General features: G+C 38.9%; 1 long non-coding RNA gene across 1 annotated transcript in view; it reads right to left on the bottom strand.

Moving 5' to 3' along the window:
* Positions 1-5,724: 5,724 nt before the first annotated feature.
* LOC135329209 (uncharacterized) overlaps positions 5,725-24,324 on the bottom strand; it is a 271,333-nt gene continuing 252,733 nt past the window's right edge. Inside the window, exon 4 of the long non-coding RNA XR_010390579.1 lies at positions 5,725-5,824. This is a non-coding gene — a long non-coding RNA (uncharacterized LOC135329209). The remainder of the gene's footprint in view (positions 5,825-24,324) is intronic.

Here is a 24,324-nt window from a genome sequence, read left to right as displayed (position 1 = left end):
CTCTTTAGGTTTATAAAATAAAACAATAAAGGATGTCGCACAGTTAGAAGTTTGCTTCACATTATTTTACTGTAACAGGCAAATAGAGGCATTATTTCAATACGGATAATTACATGGCTTTTTATATAGTATATGTGTTAGAGGACATTTTATGCACCTGCAGAGAAAACCTCATTCAACACTTACGCTTCTAGAAACCAAGAGTAATGCCACAGCTACGAATAAGTTACTTCATTTTAGGCAAGGGCAGACTCAAATCTAGAAAAAATGTATTTATGTGCGTGAGTGTCTGTGTGCGCAGCTATGCATTATAGTAGCAGGGATCAGCGAGAGACAGAATGCAGATTTTACATTTGTTCTGACTGAGCACATCAGACACACACTATTAAGACCCTTATAGAAGTATTTTCCTAGAAAGTCAAGTACCATCTTATTTTCTGGCTTACTCTTCAAGAGGGACATCATTCTTTCCTAGTCCAGAGACTAACCATGAGAACCTCTGAGTTTTCACAATTTCTGCCTGACTCCACGGTTGCTGAGAGCCCTGCACCCTGTAAATCAGTCCAGCTATCTGTTACGAGCAAGGCCTAAACAGACTAAAAATAAACACGCATTTATATCAAAGGAAGTAAAATGTGACTGACAGCCCTCAGAGCAATTTGCTTGCTAATCAGTTAGGAAGCTTCTCCCATAACCCTGGTCTCCACATTCAGCTGACCTCTTCTGTGCACTCTTTTGCCCTTTAACCTAAGGGGAACACGAGAATCTGAGCGACCTTCTTTAACCAAAATGTGTACAGTATATGACCGACTTTATTGCACTTTATAGACATGAGACACTCTAATTGCAAAACCTTTCAAATGAACTTTCTCCTGGAAGAAGCAGTTATAGAGTAGACACACAATAAGGATGTCTACTCGGCTGAATGTGTTTCTTCCCTCATGACCAAAGTGAAGTGGCCAATCTGATAAGATATTTAAGTTCTGCAAATAGGCATCTCTGAAATGTGAAATATTTAATTACAAGGAGTATTGTTATTGCTGCTGACTATTAATTTCACTCTGCCTCCAGTTATTTTATTCTATTAGAATGTGAAGATCTCTTCTTAATCAGATTATAAAGCATCTTGCATTATAAAACCTTAATTCAGATGGTGGCAATTTTTCGAAACATTCATTTTGTCTGGACTGATAATTGCCATGCTGAGTTCCTGTTCAAAAGCAGTATTATTATTGTTGTGAAAATTTGAACATGAAGATTTCAGACACTACTGAGTGAATGAAAAAAGTACAGTTTCCCAACTAGAAAAACACATTTTGACCTTATTTCTTACAAGAACTCTGCAGCCAACATGGATCCACTCCAACTTAGCATGGAAATAATCTTAACTGAGGAAGTAGCACTTACTCTTACTATGGAGGAAACTGGTTTTTATTTGACTGATTTCTGAGAGTTTGAAAATCCACCCTCCAAGCCTGTTAGGTGTATACTTTAAATGCACATTGGCGTCTACACGCCCGATGTGTTGGGCACCCTCCGTTCCCAGGGTTTAAACAGAATTGCGGCTGCTGAATACTTCTCTGCGATCTCCAGCGCCTCACAGAATCATACCCAGAGAAGCAGTGGACTGTATGTGTGAGCAGAGATTACTTTGCCATGCCACTGCTGGCTAGTCTTCAGCATGGTTGTCCCAGATCTCCCAGTCTTAGACTTAAAAACAAATTTTGAACTCAGATGTTGCCACGTGATTTTTAGAACCTGACCATAATACAGTCACTTGCTCCTTCTACAGAAAGGAGTGTCTCTTCTCCATGTCTCGGAGAGAAATTGAAACTCTTTTGTCGGTTTTCTCTTCTACCCTTACAAAATGTTTCCCTATGCTGAGAACATAATTTCCTATTTGAGTAAAGAGATCCATAATTCTGGATACAGAAGCTTCGATGACTCAGAAGAATTAATAGTTAGTCTTTAGTGTTCCATCATTTTAGCTTTACCCATATTTATATTTATCATACAGTTCTCCTAATGATTCTGTGGACCAGCTCACCTCTCCCTTTGGCAAGACCTATAATTAGGAGTACAGAGCCAGTTCTGCATGAATATTTCAGTTCTGCATAGAATGATATTACTAATACGCTACAGGTACTCCAGTAGCATTTAACTGCAACCAAGATAGAAATCTAATGTGCCCAGTGGTAAGCGCAGTGACTTACCATTAGTTTTATAAAGTACCTGATAGAGATCTGAATCTATTTTGCACAGTCGTGTTTTTCCTTTTGGAAAAAAAAAAATTGATCTTTGTGCCAAAAAATGCGAACAATGAAAACAGATGTGAGCATTTCCTTTCATGGCCATGCAACTGGGAAAAGTGGTCCAAGAAACAGAACTCTTCAAGGAAAAAGTAAAATTATAATAAACTCATCTAAAATATAATTATTCGTCTGGTTCGTATTCTGGATGGTTACTAAGAAAGATACATTTTTTTACTGTCTTGAACTCCAAACAGATTAAGGCAAAGAGACTAGAGTTTTCCATGACACAACAAAAGAAGCAAAATCTATAGTGACGACTGACACCAAAGATGGCCTCAGCAGAGCTCTCGCACAGATAGAATAAAAATACAAACGATTGCTGAGAAATATAAATGCTGCAACAACTGAAGCTTTATGCTGGCTTGAAGGCTCTACCTGATGAAAAGCATCTGCTTGAGCTACTTCTATGGCCTCTTTACCATAATATCTCAAAACCTCACACCTTTTAAATGTACTTATTCTGAGAGAAGCACTATTTATCCCCATTTTACAGGAAGGCAGCTGAAGCAAACAGAGATTAAGGGCTTTAGCACCAAGGTATTTAGGTGCTTATATCTCCATAGCTTTCACTGAGAAGTTAGGAGCCTGAATGCCTTCACACGATCTGGGTCTATGTGACTCTCTCGAGGCCACATGGCAATTCTGCAGCAGAACAGGGAAGAATTTCAGCCAGAATTTTTATCCTAATTCAGTTTTAACTCTCATCTTCCAACTACCAGTTAATACCCAATCACTAGCTTATCTTTCTTGTGTTTTATATCATCCTTAGTTCCTAACCCTGTCCCCTCTGTCTAGGACTGCATACCCAATGGATGCTAGAGCTAAACTACCTTTCATGTCTCCTCAAAGCCATGGGCACCTGTTACATCAATGCCATCACACAGGCTGTTGCTGTGTGAAATAATTCAACATAAATTGCAAAGTCTCTTCATCACTTTTCATGTTAACTGAATGACTTGTTGGATGCAGAATGTAGGACTGTTAAGGACAGGACACACTGAGTTGTATTAGAGACAGTGGCTATCATCCTGTAAAACTTTAAAGGTTTAAAAATAAAATACATACAAGCATCTGGGCTTAATAAAAACTTCTGACATCACTTGGGAAGAATAGTGTATTCTCCATCATCTCCAAACTCAACTTTGACCTTATTCCATGATACTCCGTGGTGTTTACTGTTCTGTACAACAAACACAATGATTATAACAACTATTGGAACAGTAAAATAAGTAGGCATAATAAGGACAAGTTGAAAGAATGTACAGTTTGTGTACAGTGCTTTAATTCCATAATCTCACACACTTAGGCTTTTGGATGGACAAGGAGGCGGATTACTTACATCAGCAGCCTTCACCCCTTTTTTGATTTGCCGCCCTTGTAAAGCAGAATACTGAATTTAAAAGGCTTTCTTTTCTTCCTTACCTCTACGGGTCCTCTTAGGAGGAGACGATGGACTCCCAGGAGTCTGTTGACCTTGTATTGAAAACTATTAGCCTACATGATTAAAATTAAGCAGAATTTAGAGGTTTCCTGAATCAGCAAATGCAGGCATACATTAGTTCATCAGTTATTTGATGAAATTCATAATAATTTTTTAATAACTTCTTTGATGAGTGTTTGTATATTTATTACTTGGCTCTATTTCAGCTCAGTGCTCTTGCTTGGGTAATGTGTGCTTTGAGATTATTTTCATTTTACCACACTGGTAATGTGCACTAATCATGTTTTATCTTGTTGTAAGTAAATAGCTAGGGTATTGCACAGAGCTGTTTGATCACTGTAACATGATTTAAGAGAATGGTTATGCCTTTATTTGTCTCATAATCCTGCTTAATATTTCCATGAATCATTACAGCAAGGTGTATGTTAATAATAGCTTCCACTATACATTTATATACGTGAAAGCTAAAACATTTGCTGCCTTTTGTTACAGTAGATCTAAAGTGTTACTATATTTTTTGATGAAAGCAAAACACTTTGAAAATATCTCACTTATACAGGATCATATGTATTTTTTTCCTCCATTCATTGTGTCTTCAGAAATGATACCAACCAGACTATGTTGCATGGTTTCAAAATCATGAGTCTTCTGATTGTGATACAAAGGGCCACATTTTAAGCTTTCCTCCGACAATATTGGGTAAGGAGACCTCTTGAAAATAGGAAGTCATCTAGAAAACAGCAAGTCAGCAGGTCCATTTCAAGTCTCATGAGGCAAAAGACCAAGCAGTCTCTTTGCACACATGATGTACGTACAGACTGTCCACCAGCAGATCCCCTGCACACTGGCCCTGCCCCCCTTCAAAAGTGGGGGGCTTTGGGGAAGGGATGGGCCCATGTTTTCAGAGAACACTGCACCAATCTCCCCACATGAGCCTCCGTAGACTGGTCTTTCCTTCTTCACTTCCACGTTTTTGTTCTTCCATAGCTTCCCCAGACAAATTTCATCCCCATGTCCATATAACTGCTACTGCCTCACGTCTTGGCGAAAAGTGAACGTTTTACTGTGCAACAGGCCAGTCAGAATTTGGTTCCCTAGACTTTGCAAGGGTACATGCACTAAGAAACCATGATTTCTTCCTTCCTCCTTTTACTGTGCCATGAGCTAAAAATTGTAGAACTCTACCAAGGCAGTAACACAGCATCTTTGCTGGATGCCAGTTTTATGGCCTCTTTCCTGGCTTTTTGTCATAGCAAATCCACAGCTTGGCACTTCTCAGCAGACCACATAAGAGTTATACGTTACTACCCAGGCCTTCCATAGCTCTACTGCTTCAGATTACAAGCATCTCTCTCCATCATTTCAGTCACCTTCTCACTTTCTTTTTATTTGGTTTGAATGTGTTAATCTTGATTTTAAGGCTTTCAGAATTATTTTGGCATTGTTGCAACCTTAAATAACAAGGTGCAAAGGGACCTTTTCGTGACTAAAACATCATGACTAAAAAAGAAGAGTGTGTACCTTGAACATGATGTGAACACACGTGTACCTTGCACATGAACGGCTGCCTACTATGCATGCCTGTCTGCCTCCAAAAATCTCACCTTAACATTACTGAACAGAGACTAATAGATGGCTCATGCATTATTTCTTCTCAACACCCATAATAAGTTAAGGCCGCAGACAAATGCAATTATTAGTCCTGAAGAGCACAAAACGTGCCTTCCTTGGACAGTTTGGTGTGTCCACCTTGACGACTTGGATTGGTCCTCTGGAAATTCTGCATTTCGCTCCTGACCCTTACACAGCAATGTGTTTGGTGCACCTCTCATTTTGTCTTCAATATGGACCTGCTTAAACCAGAGGCCATGTTTTAAAAAGAGCTCTGTTTTTATTTAAGTACCTAAAAACATGTTTCATACAGAAAACCTGATGACAGAAGTTAAAAGAATTTTATCTGTTGACTTACGTGGGATAGGATTTTGTCCTAGATAATTTAGTGCAGAGAAGTTCTTTTGAAACCTGGGACTTCTCACTTGCCCCCTGGAGTTTACATTGCAAATCTTGTCCACTGTTGACAGAGATTGAATTTTGTTACTAGTCACAGTAGAAATCACGTATTTCATATCAATTATAGTGGATAATATTAGTAAGTAAACAATACAAATATTGGATAACTGATGATAACAGCTGGTGCTTGCATAGTACATTTTTACATCCATCTAAAGAGGCTTTGAGAGAAAAAAAAGGCCAAAAGCAAAGAACTTGAACAGAGGGATCCACCTAAGAAATATGTCCATCCGAAAGGATCATGAAAATGATACTCCCTCATCAAAACAAGTTATTTGGATTCACATATCTACTTACCTAATTTGAAATATTTCATGACAGGTCATGAAAAGTAATTTGGATTTCCAACCTCTTTTTAGAGAAGTTTCCATCTCTAAAAAGACAAAAAGAATAACAAAAAAAACCCAAAAGAATAACAACCTTGCCATGAAATAGGATTTAGTTCAAATTTCAACATGTAAGTAAGTTCTGACTTTCAATAATTACTCCTTGTGTATATAATTTGTTTATAATGTATTCTTTTAAGATGAAGTTCACTACTGTGCAGTGATCACATATAACCATGTGCATTGGGATAAACAGGCACATAAATCATTAGATGGTCAGTGGTAACTATTGATTGTGTTTACTATTAAAGATTCACTGCAGAATTTACTCTTAAAATACCCCATCTTACCAGCCTAAACCTGATCTGAACTGTATAAATCTCACTCACTTTAATAGAAGCAGAATCTAAAACCTGCTATTTCAATGACTTATAAAAAGCAGGCCTCTCTTAATTTCTAGACATTTAAAAACAGACATAAAACCATGCATCAAATCAGAAGCAGAGTTTTTCTTCCACAGCTCAAAGCCAAAAGTTTCAAGTTCTTGAAAAGTTATTAGATCTAGCCCCTAAAGGATGCACAAGCCACTTTTTCACCAAAAATGTTACTGTAAAAATTGGATCAGGCACTAAAGACAGTTTGACTATAGATTGGAATTTACCAACATAAAGCTATCTAAAAAGGTCACTTTATATCCAAGAATGTGCGTGCATTACCGTAGGTGACAACTACACCCTGTAATACAGAAAGATCATAACTGAAATTCCTGAACAGCATTCCTTATCTTCTTTTCTGGAGAAACTCCCAAGATACCGGTCAGATTTCTCAACAGTTTTCAAACATACCTTTCTCAGTTCCATTGTTATTTAGATTTCAGCTCAGCTGAACATAACTATTTTTCCCGTGCTGGATGACATGCCAAAAGGAAAGCAATATCCACCACCATCCTTTTCAATCACATCAGGAGTATTACTGTTTTCTGAGTTTAATAATATTGAGAGAATCTTAGTCATTCTTAGAATAGTTTTAAGGTTTTTCTTTTCCTGTGTTTAATCAAGGTACTATTTACAATGAAATGAACCAAGTAAGAACTGAATTATTTTCTCAGGTGTGTGTACAGTATCATAGTGGTATCAAATCATCTGTGAATAGCCTCCACTAGCTCAATCCAGATGTTCAGCATCCGTACAACAACTGATTTTGTGGGAGTTAGACTGAAATCCTGACTCTACTGACCTCAACAGCAAAGAATTTTACTTGACAGTACTAAATGATTAAGCTGAATATTAGAAAACTGATTTACAGACATGTATTTAAAGCTTTCAAAATAAAGGGATAAATGACACCTCTTCTCTGTTTAAATGACCCATTCAATGTTGATTGCAGCTGTTAAATAAGAAGTGTCCTGCATTGAGGGACGTTATTAAACCCACATCTGCCTGCAAAGCCCTTTGAATTGTTCATATACACCAGCCAAATTAGTTTAACTTACCATAAAACCACTTCCTAAACATTTTCTAATGCTTTGAAACAGGGATTCAAAAGTGCAGAAAATAAATGACCCTCTAGGGTTGGGTTTTTCTGATTTACTGATAAGTAGGTGATTGTTTACTGGTACATCCTATTTCTCCCATAGTCTGTGCCAATCCAGAATTGTTGGCTGCATTATTTTTTTCTATGCAGATACTGTTTTTCAACAAACTAAATGAAAACTCCTTTATCTGCAGTGACATCACAAGCAATTGCTAAGAGAATAGCTTTCTTGTTTTCCCTCATACTGCCCCAGGACTTGGGAGACGACACTTGTGATCTTTCTCATTTACTGATTATAAAGCCGATAAGAAAAGAAAAAATCTTTTAATGAGGTGAAACCACAATCCCTTCTTGAACTACTGGATAATTTAACCCACATTGCTAATGCAGATGTGTGTGTGTGTGTGTGCATTTTTTTCCTCTAGGATGGGAATTCAAAATAAAAAGGAACTAGACTAAATAGAGGGACTTGCAAGGTGATCACATAATTTGAGAAGAGTTTCTAAGTAGCATTTGTAGGTTATCCTTGCTGTGTAAAAACCGTCTCATTTATACAGAAGGAAAACATGGCTACCTGTGAGATGTAGGGAACAGACAGGCATGCAGACTAGTGATAATCATTAAGCTAGTAAAAGATACCACTTAGGAAAAGACTATGGAATGAAGGGATCAGTATGAACAACAGTAGCACAAACAAAGATGCAAGAAAGAGCAAGAGTTTTGACCAGGGAGGTGTTCCTTGGTAATAGGGTAGATCAGCAAATGAGTAGAGCAAAGGGGATCCAAGATGGCATTAGAAGAGACATTGGCAACTCTGCAAATGACTGGAGAGGATACCAGCAAGGACTGTGAAGGGAAGAAAGAGATACTGCAGTATTGGAGGTAGGTAGAACTGAGGAACAGTTCTCTGAGGACAGCTGAGACCAAAAATGTCTGCATTTTTAGGAGGAAGAGCCAGAAAAGAAGGCTAATTAAAGATGAGAACAAGGGCAAAAAAAACGAGACATGAAAGAAGAGTGAATACGTCAAGTATATCTGAGTAGCTAGCAAATGAAAGAATTCAAGAAGCCACAACGATGGTGACAAAGCAGGAAAGATATGAAGACAGAATCAGAAACGATGGGCATCAGCAGATTTTTTTTTTTTTTAAGAGGAGAGCAAAATCCTTCATGGAGATCAAAGGAAGCATAAAGAAAGAGAAAAGATTTATTGGCTGAGTACCATCCTTAGCTAACATATATGCTTGCCTAACTAGAAAATAACTGAGATTCTTTGTCTTACATAATATCTTGATCAACTGTAAAGAGAATCTCAGCTCAGAGAAGAGCCTGTAGACTGCAAGAATATCTAACAATATTTTTTTAAAAAAAACTCCTATGAGACCAAAAAACAGAAACTTGCTTGGGATGCCAGAGAAGATCATTTTCAATGTACTTTGGGAAACAATATCTACACACAGTGTCATTTCAAGAAGAACTTTTACACTGGAGTGAAGTCAAAAAGGAAAAAATTGAACTGTTTATATGGGTAGGCTTGTGTCCTTCTGTGCTAACTTTAAAGATAGCTGAGATCAAATAATGGGTTTCACTTTTGTAACAGCTTTGTGATTTTTAGTGAAGCCACAATCCTGTTTTGCTGCTAATCCACTTTCACACAATTTATTGAGACATCATAAATGCATGACTTAAACAAGAAGTGACAATCCATAGTTGAAAAAAGTCTTTAAGTTTAAAAGGTCTCCAGTAGATTTAGATCACTCCTTCACTGAGAAATTGTTATACTAACTTGTATTGCCACAGCAGCAACAATGTGCTTTCTCCAGGGAAACCTTTTGAATGGAAATGCAACCTAAAGATCATAGAGGGTGTTGCTATACCAGATCTATGTACAAATGTGCTTTCTGCAAGAAAAGTGTCTGCAACAGTATTATTTGTGCTACACTTACAACCAAGACTCCCAGTAAGGTTGAGGATTCATTATGCTAAGTGCCAGAATTAAAATAGAAAGAGGGCAGACAGTCACAGTGAGTAACATGACAAAGAGGGAATACAGCAAATAGAGATGCAGTGACATTTTCAAGTTCTTGCAGCAAGTCAGTCTCCAGGACTACAGTGGGAATATGGCAACTTTAGTGCCAGTTTCTAGCAATGATTCAAGAAGAAGGATCTCCCAGTGTTTGATCCATATAAATTCCTTCCTCACAGTGTTTTCCTTTAGTCATATCGTTCATCGATTCCCTACTTTCTCGTGCTCAGCTCTCTCCTTCCTCTTTCCTTCTCTTCTTCACCATTTACTCCTGAGGCAGAGAAGTAGGAGAGAGAGAGCTGGTCTCATCCTGATAAAACCGTATCCCTAGTGGGGTAGTATGTCTACAGGGCACAGGAAAGTACCAGGCTCCTATTCACAAAATGTGTAACTACATATACAAACACAGCCAATTACACATCTAGTTTGCCATTTGCACAGGCAATTTATTCCCTCATAACCAGAGCAATGATTCGTATGAAGTAGGTGCTCTATTATGTGAATGTAATTTAGAAAATCAGGTCTGCAGTGATTTGTTTATTTGGTCTCTTTAAAAAAAAAAATTGTCAGCTTTTGTATACATTCATGACACTTCCCTTACATTGCCAACCATCAGTAAAGTTAGTGATTGTCATTAGCAAAAAAATCAAACATTGACTGACAGTAAAAGCCAGTAAAATATTCACTTGTCAGTAGAAATGGCAAGATAATTTAGAACTTTTCATTGCTTTGGCATAAGTTCCTGGACTATTTGAGTATTTTTAATATCAAAGGGCTTTATTTATCACAGTTGAAATGATGGTTTCTATAAAAAACTGACACATTTGACCATAAACAGAAGTGCTAAGAATCCCAAATTGTCTGAAAAAATCTACTCCAAATTGTAGAAGTTTAAGGAAAATTAAAAATCTGTGTATGTGTGGAAAGACAAAATGCAATTGGATGACATAGGTCAATATTTTGAGGAGTGTAGTTGAAATCATTCTTGAAATCACTTCAACATTATCCAGACCAAAATGTTACAAAAACTTCTAGAAATTGATGTCACAGAGCGGCTGCACGCCAGCTGCTCCTCTGTATTACTCTGGTGGGCATCTGCCCATGCTTTGGAAAGCGGCTTAGAATAGGATACCCCTCTATGAAGTCTAGCTGTCTAAACATTAGGTGTTTAATTAAACTAATCAAATTTCATCACTGAGGCTCTTCCCTTACAGGCAGCGGGATGACACTCAGAGTGTGATTTGTTCACCCCTCAGACGCATCTCCTAGGCTAGAGGAACTGCCCCTTGAAGCACTCGTTTTCGCCAGCTACAGGGAGCCTAGGTGATTAGCTTGGACTAAATGGGTAAAATTAGATGAGACTATTTTCCCCCTCCCCGCTGATGTTCATTCTCAAAATCGAATAATTTAGGAACCTCTCTCCTCCTGATAAGGCAAATCCTTCAAGAATTTACTCTTAAACATTAAAGCATGGGTTACACAGGCTTAAAGACAGCGGCGATTGCTTCTAGGCATCACTGCCCATATTCCCTGTGTCCACCATGTGAATTAACAAGGCAAAGTTCATTTTTAACACCACTGCTTGACTCATTACCACAGCCCTCCTAGTAAGGAAGGTGCTTCACAGGGGACCTGTAAAACAGCTGCCCTCTGGGTGTCTTGTTTTGGAGGCCTTTCCCATCTGTTTTACCTGTCTCCTCTTCTGAATAATTTATTTCACCATCTGCATAAGTAGAGCACCTGGCCTAGGGCTAACTCTTTCACTTAAATTATTCAGAGCCGAAAACTCTTTGGTTTATACTCAGATAATGATTTATACTCAGATAATGTCCTCGACAGGACAAAACCCTTAACTTGGGAGCAACTGCGAACATTTCTAGGCTCTGTCTGTACTCTGTTAAAAAGCTTGGCTGTGTAAAACATACAAAAGCACCGCAGAAATCCTTCATCCTCAGATATTTCCTCCGAAGCCTCTTTCGGCAGGTAAAACTTTCCCAAGCAGAGCTGTTTCACGCTGCTGCCCCTCACCCACACCTCAGTCACACGGGAAGCGGCAGGACGCCTTCGCGTGTGTACAATGCAGCTGTTTTGTCCCTAGTCTGTATGCAAGAAAAGCTCCCATTAAAGCCACCGAAAATTGGCTGCTGGGCTGGACTTTGTGCGCGTCTGTTCTCTTCACAAGCAGGCTTTTGTTCGGAAACACCAAAAGCCACCCCTGTGCGGAGCTCCGATCCATGCTCCATGCTCTACTCATCTCCATCTTGCAAGCTCGATAATTAAAGTAATTCCTCCCTCCCCTGCTCATAACGGCACGGAGAGCTGCCGTACCCCAGCAGAAAGGGGGTGTACGAGCTCTCTGCTTTGCATGGCACAAAACAAGCAGCCTGATCTCCGACCGACAACCCAATGGTGATTTTGGGGTGCAATCTTCATTACCCAGTGTCTGTATTGACTGTGACTGAGCCAAAGGTTCAGCTTTCTTCTAGGCACTTGTTCCATTCGTTTTCCCACAATAGCATCACTTTTTTTACTATTTTAATGAAGCTCACAAAGCCTTTGATCAGCAGATCTTTCATTTCTTTTGAAAGTCTTCTGAATCTGTTTAGAAGACAGTCAGTACAAGGAGATGATCTCCTGCCTTAGAAGACATACTGGCTTCAGGAAGTGCCTTTATCACTAAAATAAGTATCACTTAAAAATCACAGATATAGTATGAAGAGCATACTGTGAAATTCCAGACCAAGGAATATTTTGGGGCCTTCTCCCCCTTAGGTTCCTTGTGTGGGAGTGATAAATTGTCCCTGGTGGGGGAAAAAATGAACAGTCTTAGTAAATGAAGCAACAGTTTTCAGGGTTTCCACATAGCCTTGGTGTAAAAAATGATAAAATTAATTAGTACGATTTCCATTTGGGTTACTATGGATTTACATCAGTGTCACAAAGGCAGTCATGGGAAAGGAGAAAGAATTCAAGTGAAATCTGTTTTGAAAAATCAGTAACTTGTAACTTTTTCTGAAGTCAAAAGAGCCCAAGAGCCTGCTCTTGATAGAATAAAAAGAAAACTCAGTAATCTTTATCAGAGCTTACCCGGACAAAACTACAATTAGTTTGAGTTGGATTTTTGTCTTCATAAAAACCAAAGGATTTGGCACAATCTGCAGTAACTAGTATTGTCTATTTACTGTAGGGATTTCCATAACGCCTGTCACCATAACTCTATAGGCACTATATGAACTGTTTCATTTTCCTTTGAGAAGTTTATCAAGTATCAGGTATTTGCTTTTTGCTCCAGCTTCGGGAAATCAGGGTCATGGATTTCAAATGAAGTGCTTTGTACTCTCTAAGGGCAGTGAGAAAACACAATAGTACAGACAAAATCTAATCAAAGTATTTTGGCTTTTTGCCTCCTTTTTTATTCTACAATAGGAAAAAAAATTCAAGGTGCGACTTGAATCCCTTCAGAAGTTCCCCTCCTGTGTATGCTGTCTCTCGCCAGAAACGCGAGACTGACAGAATGATAAAATGCGATGCCAGGTCCTCTTGCCCATTCAAAGACCCTCCCTCAGGTATCAGGTGCCTTCCCTGAGCTTTGGGGTCAACCAGACACCTCCCCTGAGGCTTACCTGGGCTGAAGGATACATCTACCCGAAAATCCGCTCAGGTAGAGCAGCTGTTATCTGAGCTAGGATCAAAGTGCCCCTCTGCACTCTAGAAAAACATCTTCCAAGCTGGTCTTCTTTCTTCATGATTCAAATGAATGTTGAATGAGTCTCTGGGGACAACAGTTGTTTTGCTGAGGAGCTAGCTGTCAGAAATACTTTATCATGAAAGTTCAGTTCCTTTTAAGGCCTTTTATTATTAATAGCCATTGCTGCAGGGAAGCATTAAACACAGACCCTATTTACTGTACAAATTGACATATTATAAACCACAAAAGCCATCCTGGTAGCTTGCTACTTTACCTTGCCTTTCAGTAAGCTAACCCTGTGAAATTCTGTAACTTCTGTGTTGCTAGAGTACAGAATATGAATTCTGGCTTAGCACAGCCAGGTTGGACTGCTCAGAGCAGGTAATTTGCTGAGGGTCCTTGTCTTGGGAAGTGCGTGGAGGGCTGTGATATCTGCAGGAGGTCTGAACTTGTACACAAAAGGTGGGGTATTATGCTCCATAGTGACACTGAGTTGATCTGTACAAAAAAAGAAAGGCATTTATCCCTCTGTGAACAGGCCTCCGGACATGTCATGTTTTTGCTCCAGATTTCCAGTAGCTGCCACAGTTTTCTGTGGCTGGCTGAGGACACTGGAGCTCATGCAAAAGAACACGGGCTGCTTCTTGCGGCTGTCAGCAGGAGGATGACTGTGGTACCGTGGGCAGATGAGACTTTGCAAGGCCAGCTCTCAGTTGGACTGGGAAGGACTCGTGGGGCACGTGTAGCTCCTGATTTATGCAGTCCAGCACCATGATGGGGTGCAAGGCTCAATTCCAGTGAGCACCAGGAGCATCAGGGTGAGCAGGTATTAGGGACTCTCATGATAGGAAGACAGCTGGAGGACATCGAGACAGCTGGAGTACAGAGAGGACCTATTCACTTCATTACCCCTGCCAACAGCTCCCCTGGGCCCTTACAAACACAACTTTATCCTACACCCGTACAAGCTGCAGTTTTTCCTCTGCTATGGCTGAATGGGATTAGGGACTTCTTTGAAGCGAATTAAGCATATAAATCCTGTTTGCAGAAGGGGCTCAAAAAAGGCTCATATCTTGGGGCACCAAGACTGCTCTTTTAAACATCATCATCTCTGGATAGATCTCCTGCCTGGTAGAAAACTCTCAAAAATGAACCCTACAAGAACCAGAAGAAACAAAACCCAGCAAGATGACAACAGCCTAGAGGCAAGGCAAGTGATTAACAGGGGATACCACGCTAAGAAAGACAAATCATTGCCTGGTAGCAGGCGGATCCTTGGCTTTTTACTTTCCATCCTCTGCATCTCTATGTCAGTCTGAAAATATTTCCCGTGCTTCTCCACAAAGTCTTACAATCATGCTGAGGGGAGACGCTGCTTGCTCACGGTCCAGAGTGTAGTGCACTGCGACACACTGCAAGGGGAATGGGGGGGCGTCACAAAGTCACGACTCAGCAGGTTGCAAAGTCATGACTCGGCAAGCGGTGCCCGAGCAAGCTGCAGCTTAGCAAGCCGCAAAGCATCGGTGCAGCAAGTCACGAGGCACGCGGTGGTGACTCAGCTAGTCGTGGAGTGGGGACTCGGCAAATCACAAAGTATCTCCTCGGTCATAAAGTCAGCAGGTCTCAAAGAGGAGCCTCAGCAAGTCTAAAGGAGCGAAAAGTAGTCAATTTGAATGCAAGGACAACAATGCCTAAAAGTCAGCACCGTATGACAGATGTTCAGTGGCCCTATGTGATGTGCATCGAAGGGCTCGCAATGCCTGCGTGCCTCTCTCTAAAATCACCCTGCCAGCTACCATAAACAAGCAGCACCCGCAGAGAGCTTGGGAGCTGGAGGGACACGATGATTCAGTTGTTCCTGCCTCTGCAGCACCGGTTTGAAGCACAAGCGCGGGGAGGGCGGACAAGCGGACCGTTTTGCAGCTGTTCTGTGCAGAGAGGGCGTTGTTCTCCGAGGCTGTCAGTCTGGTGTCGCTCATGAATATTGTATTCGCTGTGAAAAGGCAGACAGCAAGGGGGTGGAATCGCCTGCTTATTAAAATAAAGAACATGTACTCAGAATGAGTGTTCAGATGCCATTCAGATTTCAAAGTGGTTCTTCTAACCTACAGTATGCTGAAGACTGGTACTTCTACATTTAATGGATGAGAAAAAAAATTACAACATGCAAGCACAGAATATAGCAGCGACTTTTCCTAATTAAAGACATTCTGACATCTCAAAATGTTAAGCATTCTTTTGACTAAGGTCCTTAACAGCAACTGAAACTGCTGCAAACTTGAGCCTTGTCATACATAGACAGAGAATATATTGGGACTTTTCTTGTTATAATAAAAAATAAACTGTAATTTCGTAACCAGGTGGATAAGCTTCTGAGAAGGACCACACACCAGATTAGATTATTTAGATTTGTTGTAAGAATAGTCGACATGTGTTCCTTCCCCATTCTCTGTGCAATCTTTGTTGTAAAAGTGGACTCATGTTGTGCCAGTTCAGATTAATATTATAACATGAAAGGGCTAGGTTTGTATCATTTTCCACATGCATTACATTCACTGATGTGGGAACAGAGTTATATGCTGAGCCACCTCTTGTTTTGCATAGCCAGGATTAGCAACACAAATACTTCACAGTTTTAGGCAGATGTGTCATCTATGCCTCAGCATCAAATAGCATTGGGTCTCAAAGTGTCTAAACCTTTTTTTCAGGTTGTGAAATAACCTTCAGGTTACTGTAGAAGAACTTGGCATGTTCTTTACACTGACACCTTTTGCTCTTTCCTTAACAGGACACAACCCATGAGTTCATGCCCTGTGGAAAATTCCCCTGGGAATGTGTTATATGTTTCTTCCATTCAGTCCTATACTCAAGTCTATATTTCTTTGACTCTCATTGTCATTGGATATAGCTTTCATTATGAAGTTTCACTACACTTTTAATGAACCTACAGAGTATTTCCTTGTAGTTTTACCTTCTGATTGAGCACATCACCTTATTAGCTCATAATAACACTCCCTCCCAAAGCCATAATTCCCAATTTTCCCATATTTTTCAGGTAGGTGATACTATTTTAAAAATCAATTATTACAGAATTTTATTATTTTCACATGCTGCTTTTCTTAATCTAATTGGTTGCAAGTGCTAATACAGTGCAGTTTATTCATTAAAATCAAGATTATTGTTTCATGTATTTTAGGTGTAACTTGAACTCAGAAAAAATGCCTAGCTATTTACACTTACACCAGCCCTTAGAAAGCATTTCTAAATAATATAACAGGAAAATAGTTGATACAACGGTTAGATAACATCAAAGAGTGGGTTGGGAACACAAACCATGATCCTTGTGAAAACTGATTCCTGAAGAACTGGCCAAGAGAGTTCTAAGTCATTTCTTCCTTTTTGCTGAAATATAGTGTTTGTTCTCATTCTTCAGGTAGAACCTGGCGAGTCTGTATTTGCACTTGTTGATCTTTCCCAACATAAATCTTTCCATTGTAGTCATATCAACAATATGTTTTCTTTACTTTAGTAATAAAATTTCTTGTAATGTACCCTCTTTTGGACTTTGCATGCAGTATTTATCATGTTATTGAGGTTACAGCTACAGAATGTTTCAGTATAATATGGCAAAGGACAATGGAACATTGCGCAGGTGTAAGATCTCTGATCTTTTTTTGCCATCAATTAAAAATAGCCTACAGGTGTAAGATCTCTCTGATCTTCTTTTGCCATCAACTAAAAAGAGCCTGAAGATTATTGGAATATGTTCTAGAATGGATGATGATACATCCTTAACCAGAAAACATATACTACTCTTACAACCTCTTTGATGTAATCAACTAACAGACCTAATCTATCATTTTGTTGGAAATATGCCTGGATAGGGAGCCACTCCTATCCTATGATGGATATTGCAATTTCTTTGAAAAAAACAGTAGCAAAGCCTGGGATGCTAATCTTCACATATGTAACTTTTGATGTAATATCACATTAGGTAAGTATCTACAGTAAGTATTCCAGTTCAGTTCCCCATTTTCAGAAAAGATTATTATTTGAAAAACTTATTCCAATATTATACATCTGCCTATGTTTCACTTACACTTTCATAGCATGACAACTCATTTGGAGAAAGGAAGAGGGAGGATCACCTCTTGTTCAGGCCCACCTAAGCCTGAACTGATTGTCATGGGTGTGCCTTTTCCAGGTGTTATTTTGGAGATTTATGAAAACCATATATTTTGTTCCTAAATTCCACTGTAATCATATATAAATATAGCCATGATCTTATCCAATAGATGAGAGCCTACCTGTATATATACATATATATATACACACACACGCGCGCGCACACACACACACACACACACACAATGAAAATACTCAGACCAAGTAATGCCTAGGTGATCCTTACTGACATGTCATAAATCAAGACTGTGTCTATCCCACACAACCCCACCTAAACCTCGAGAGTTTACTATACTCGTCATCATTTGGGATGATGTCAGCTGGGATGTATCTGAACAGAATAAACAATATTGAAGATCTCAGATTTTGCCTGGCCACACCACATATGAGATGTTGATTGGGGTTTGCCTCAATCGAACAGGACAGGAAATCATGAACTCTGATAAACCCTAGTTGAACTAAATGAACTACATGAACTGAATAATCAAAATTCTCCTCTAAACATGAACAGGAAGTGTTCCTTTTACTCATATCGACTTGCCTACATTAGCAATTTAGAATTCGTCTCACAACTAATGGGAATTCTTATTCTCTAATAATTAGAGAAGTACCTTTCCAAGTTAAAACCATAAAGTATAACAACAATGTAATTATTCATAATTTTATAGTGCTGACAATGCAGTTGGCGTTACAAAACAAGACATAGGTCCTACATAAAGAAGACATCATCTTACCATCTAAGAAGACAACCCAAACAGTGAAGCAGATGAATCCACTATATACTGCTTAAAATGTAACTGATAACTACCAAAAATGCCAAACCAAGCTAGCTGTGTACCTGCAAACACAGTAATAGATATTTATTTCAAATAATCCATTTAATTATTTACTCTTTTTAATCATGACAGAAAATGTATGCTTGTGCTCTTTTCACAGAATATGCTGAATGCACCAATGGTATAAAAAGAAAATTTAAGTAATCATCCACTTTTGCTTTTGGAAAATTAAATATGAAACTTTGAATGTGAAACAAACAAATAAGACAATTTAGAAAAAATTAAAAGCAATTGTTCTGTTACCTTAGCAACACAATCTAGGTGCAGCCAATCAGCAAAGTTGATATATTGTTTTGACATACATGCACATATTTCTAACATAAATAGCAACAGAGACTTAATAACAATAGGTTTTAAAACTAGGAACTGATGTCATTTTAAATGTGTCAATCAAAGAGAACCTATGAAAGTGTTTCTTCTATCAAATTGACATTAAGTATATGCTGTAATGGCTTTATGAGAGATAGCAGACTTCTGACGGGTCATACAGGAGATGCAAAATCTGTAATTACATTCTAGCTTCTTGGATTGTGTCCTTTAGTATATCTAAAAAACTTCAAGAAGAAAATAAAACTTGAAGGCTATGATATATCATTCATTTATCAAAACAGGCAAAAAAAGTATGCAGCATATCTGAGAATGGAGATAAAATATTAGACTGAAATAATCTGCCTAGCCCTCAAAATAGATGCACTTAAACTTCTTATGTCTTATTTTATGATCAACTGGTGCCAGTGAAGTTCTGCAGTGTGCGTTCTCAAGGATACTAAAAATTAACAATAGCAGAAATGTACAGAGGAAGACTGCTAATGGGATACAGAGCCTTTCACCTCTTGGTCATTGCCTTGAATCTGGACTGTGTTGGCAGTAATAGAAAAACATTACTTTCTGACAGCTGTTCACAAGTCTGTATGGAAGCAGTGCATCAGCGATCCTAGTCCAGACCCTAATGAATGGTTGCCCAAAAGCAACCATCAGAAACAGAATCCTCATTGACAGTCTCAGGAGAAAACTGGCATCTCTTCCCTTTCCTAGAAACTGTTGTCCCAGCCAGCTCCTGAAAATGTTTAGCCAGTCAGCGTAAGACCACATTTCCATGGATTGTCATTTGAATCAACATTGCGATTGGAGTGAGAACTTTAGTTGTAATACTAATGAAGAGACATTTTCAGATCCCACTAACAACTAAATACATTTGAACACAGTGGTACATTTCTTCATGGGATCAATATTTTATTAAGAAAACTAGGGTTGCACCAGCCTTGTACCTTACCACCTCCAAAAAACCCTCCTTAGCAAAAAAACTTCTATACGTCAGCAGTTAGAAATGATATACACATTCATAAAACTCCCAGATACAGAGACAAGCACCTTATTTTGTCATTGGGTGGGATTAGGTTATCCATTCTGGCACATCATCTTTTTTTCTTTTTCTTTTTCCAGATTTATATGACTCTCATCATAGCAAATGCTAGGAGTGAGGAATTTCCAACTGGAACACATTGAAAATAAAAAGGAAATAACCCACCATAAACAGCACTGAGAAGAAACAAGTGAACATGCAGGGTACAATACGCTTCATTGTCAGAATGTGAATGGTGTACTTTTGTCTAGCAACCTATTATCTTTCTTTAAGAAATACTGACTTTTACTTGGAATTTTAATCTACATTGTGATTGATTTCTTTTTTTAGGATGTAAGAGTGATGGAAAGGACCTGGGATAAGGACAAGGAAGAACAGAACAATCTAAAAAAGTTTCCAGCCATGCTGTCAGAAGTTGGTGAAAACATCCTGAAGATTAACTATTTCAGTACTGTAGAACCTGCTTATTACAAGAGACAAAAGAAACTGGAAGTTGCCTGTATATCAAATTCATGAACTTTAAACTGTCAGTCTTCTGGCAGAATCTGTCTACCCAAATCCAGCTGAACTGGGGACACTCATGACTACAGTCAGGACTTGACAGTATTACAGAGCAAGCAAAAACTACACTAATGTAGTCCTTGAAACGTGTGTTTACCCATAAGTCATCACATCCAATGGTGTGACCTGACTCTGTGCAACATATTTTATGGAATATGAGGTGAGACAATGCAAAACCATGATAAAAAGTGAACATATTGCACTGAAAAATTTATTACTAGGAGTCTACTTATTAGAATTCGATTAGCAGGTCAATTTGGACCTGATATTCATATGCTGTACAATATGCATTTCCCCACACTAACATGCATCCTGTGCAGATACACATTATTTAGGAAAGTCCAGTCTCCTTTGTGACCAGCATTTAATTCCTCTCCCTGAGTTCCTTCCTTCTGATCCAATACTTTTGCAGCCTCCTTTGTGTGCTGTCTTACACTTGTTTTAAACATGAGTCAATGCATACAGAATCAAATAGGTTTCCACAGAGAACTAAGACCTGGGACTGATGAAGGTAAACCATACAACTTTATGGGTAGAAACAAAAGAGTAAATTCTCTTAGCTAAAATGGAGCAAAGGAGTGTCCCCTACAGCCTGAACATCTTTTTCAAAGAAGCCAACAATCTCACATAGCAATTATTCTTTTTTGAACTATAACATTAAAAAATATATATATCAAGACTTGATTTAAGGAGTTCCCATGGCAGGGAATCCACTACATTCCTCAGTATATTGTTTCACAGGTTAATTATCCTCATCAAAATACACACCTCATTTCTATTCTGATTTGTTTGGCTCCAGTTTTCAAATCACATATCATTCTGTCTTTTCCTGTGAGATTAAAAAGTTGATTAACATAAAAAAATCTCCTGGCTGTGTAGATGCCTGTAGTCACCTCTTAAGTTAGGCAAGGCAAGTGAATATATAACAGAACCCGTGAGCAGCAGGTGAAGCACATATTTGCCTGGGTATGTGAGGGAGCAGGAATTCAGCAATTTGACCAGAACATTATAATTTTTCATAATGCACAAAAAGATGAATTTTTGTAATGAACTCTAGCCCACATGTTTTCTAGTTTTATCAAACATCCCCAAAAACCAGAATCTAAATGAATGCTGACCTGTATTTCTATAAACCTAGTTACAATTTTCATCTTCTACAGTCTCCTCCCTTACATTTAAATTTCCTCCCCACACTTTAACTTCTTCTATTTTCTGCTTTTTTTTCACCCATTCTTTTTCTGTATTAAGAAGCAACGACCAGCTTAACAGAGCTCTCTCTCTGACTTGACTAAGCCCCTTCTAATAAGTCCTTTTCCTCTAGAAAATTGCTCTTGCAATTAAGTGCTCTAAAAGCAAAGCCTCCAGAAGTGATGACTCAATGCAAGAGGAGAGACCAAACAGCACTGCCGAGCAGCAGCTGTAAAAGATGAACCTAAGGGGTCTAATAACAATTCTAAGTGCCAGCAGAGTCAAATTGGCTAATTGACTGTATACATGAGTAACAATAAGCACAGTGGTGCTGCATCCAGCCTCGCCGCCTTTGTCCCTAACCGCATCCACAGTACAGGATGCTGAACTGCGGAGCTGAATATTTTCCTGGTGTTACTTTGTGCTATTGAACAAAAAATCGCTTTCCTTAAACTCTTCCTTTCCCCAGTATCACTTGCTTAAGCTTTGCTGTCCTGTGTATATGAGTGCATGGGAATCCAGTGCTGTGCTGTACACTAGCTATTTCCCTCACAAAATCCCTCAACAGGTTGCAGCTAGGAATGAAGACCACCTTGGGCTGATTACACTACCTGGAGACCGAAGATGAAAGACGCAGTCCTATTAGATTCAAGACAAATTTCAAACTTGAACATGAAGGGGGTCAAGCCTTTCTTATTATTTAAATATAACTGTACAGACAAATGAAATCTTCCTGAGAAAATGATTGTGAAGGTGCACAGAAAGGAGAGAAAGCTTTGATACCATACTTGGGAGAGATTTGGAGCACACTGGTCGCTATTCTGTTAGTAGTGTTTTGTTCTAATCAAATCAGAGCCAGAACAAAATGCAACATGTCCTTCTTTTATGAAGGGGCTTTTAAAGGAAACAAACAGAATAAAGAGATCTGAAGAAAAAACAAGCCAGGGAGCTATGAACCACATACACGCCTATGAAATTTGCACAAGGTTGTATCTTGTATGCGTTCCTAAGCCAAGCACAAAGAAAAAGTATGTATGCTGCCATGCTGGAGTTCTCCTCTGACTTTTCCAAGCCAGAAGATTGGGAAAACATCCACTAACTTCAGCTTCTAGATCTTCCACTGAATTGTGCCAAAAGTGCAAAGAAAACACAATAATTCAGTCTTTTGTCAGCAGTAATTTTGCTCTGCGGTTATAAACTGTATTTTCTTTCTTTCTGAGACTCTTAAATACTTTGCAAACACTGACTAAGCCTTGCAACCCCATTATGAAGTAGAGGAGCACTATTACGCCCATTACTCAGCAGATCAAGACAGAGAAAAAACAAATATCTAAGGGAGACAAGGAAGAAAACTAAGATTCAGATCTTGTAGAGACTTCCACTTTCACCTCAAGCAAATCAGTTAATCTCTTTGGCCCAAAAAACTCAGAGTGGCTACATAATTAACTGCAGCAAGAGGAAACTAGATAAATTAGAGGATATATGCCTAAATTCCTGTCTGTTAATGGCAAGAATAGATGAGCATGCTGAGAATAAATTGCCCAGATATAACACTGACTGCAGACCTAGATATATCCAGAGTCATTATCTACACTAAGATACCTGATAGTCAGACCCACTCTTTTAATCATCATATCTTGTAATCTATGATATTACTGTAAAATAGTTAGTTTCCTAAGCAGAAACATATCTTAATATTATGAACATGGGGTTCTCACTGATATAATTTATTTGTCTTTCCTATGAATCAAAATGTAACAGTGTATAATAGTTGTAATTATCTCATAAAAAAAAAGAAAAAACTCAAAGAACAATAGATCTCTTAAAGTGTTATCTACCCCTAATTGTAATCTCACCTAAGCTAAGGGAACAAGACATTTTACACTCAATGGTGAGCACTTGCCTGTTATTTTGTGGCTGCATATTCTTCACACTTTTTCCTTCTCAAACTAATTTGTTACATCCTGCACAGCCCTATTTTTCCATACGGTTGAGCAGTGTCTAACACGAGATGTAGCCCAACAGAAATGTAGGTCAATTTTTAACTGCGTTTCCTTGAAATGCAATAGACTTGCATTTTACATGCAAAAGGCCATGGAAAAAAAAAATAATTTGCTTCTAATAGCCTTTGGGAGTCTGCTGGGCCTGTTAGCCTAGAAAGCTTCCAATATGGAAATAATGGGACACGCTAAAACATGTAAAACAGAACAGAAATAGTGAGATAAAAATGACTCTGAAAGTGCGACAGGTCAGGGGAGTCACAGCAGGACGGGGAAAGAAAAAACTCCTAGTGTTGGGGGGTTACTTCAGAAAATTATAAAGGGCTTTGCATAACTGGGCTTCTGAAAAAGGGAAATTAAATAAATAATCCTCCTGTAACAAGCAGTCCCCTTAGCCCAGGGTGCCTGACCAGCCACTTGGGCTCTTCTTCCTTTTACAGGCCCTCCTGAAGGAGTAATTCGCTGCAGCTGAGCCCTGCCGTGCCTGGGCTCTCTAGTAATCCCTGGATGAGAGCAAACACCTGTGGCAGCTTTGCTGCTCGGGGACAAAATATTAACCTGTTCCTTCCTGCTCCATGGGGGATTTATATTTCAAAAGGGGCGTGAATAAGCAGACATGCTCTTAACAGTAGAAGTCAAAAAGCTGGAGAAGAGAAATGGGAATTCCCGTCACTGAAATGGACCATTTCCCTACTGCTGTAAGACTGGCCAGTGGAAAAAAATCCTACCACAGATATAACTGCATAGTCAATATTTTGTTTTCAGTATTTCCAAGGGCCATAGACTCCAGAATTTG

This window comes from Dromaius novaehollandiae, chromosome 9 (assembly GCF_036370855.1).
Source record: "Dromaius novaehollandiae isolate bDroNov1 chromosome 9, bDroNov1.hap1, whole genome shotgun sequence".
NCBI lineage: Eukaryota > Metazoa > Chordata > Aves > Casuariiformes > Dromaiidae > Dromaius > Dromaius novaehollandiae.
Note: the sequence above shows the minus strand (reverse complement) of the source record. Positions and strands in the feature narration are given on the sequence as shown.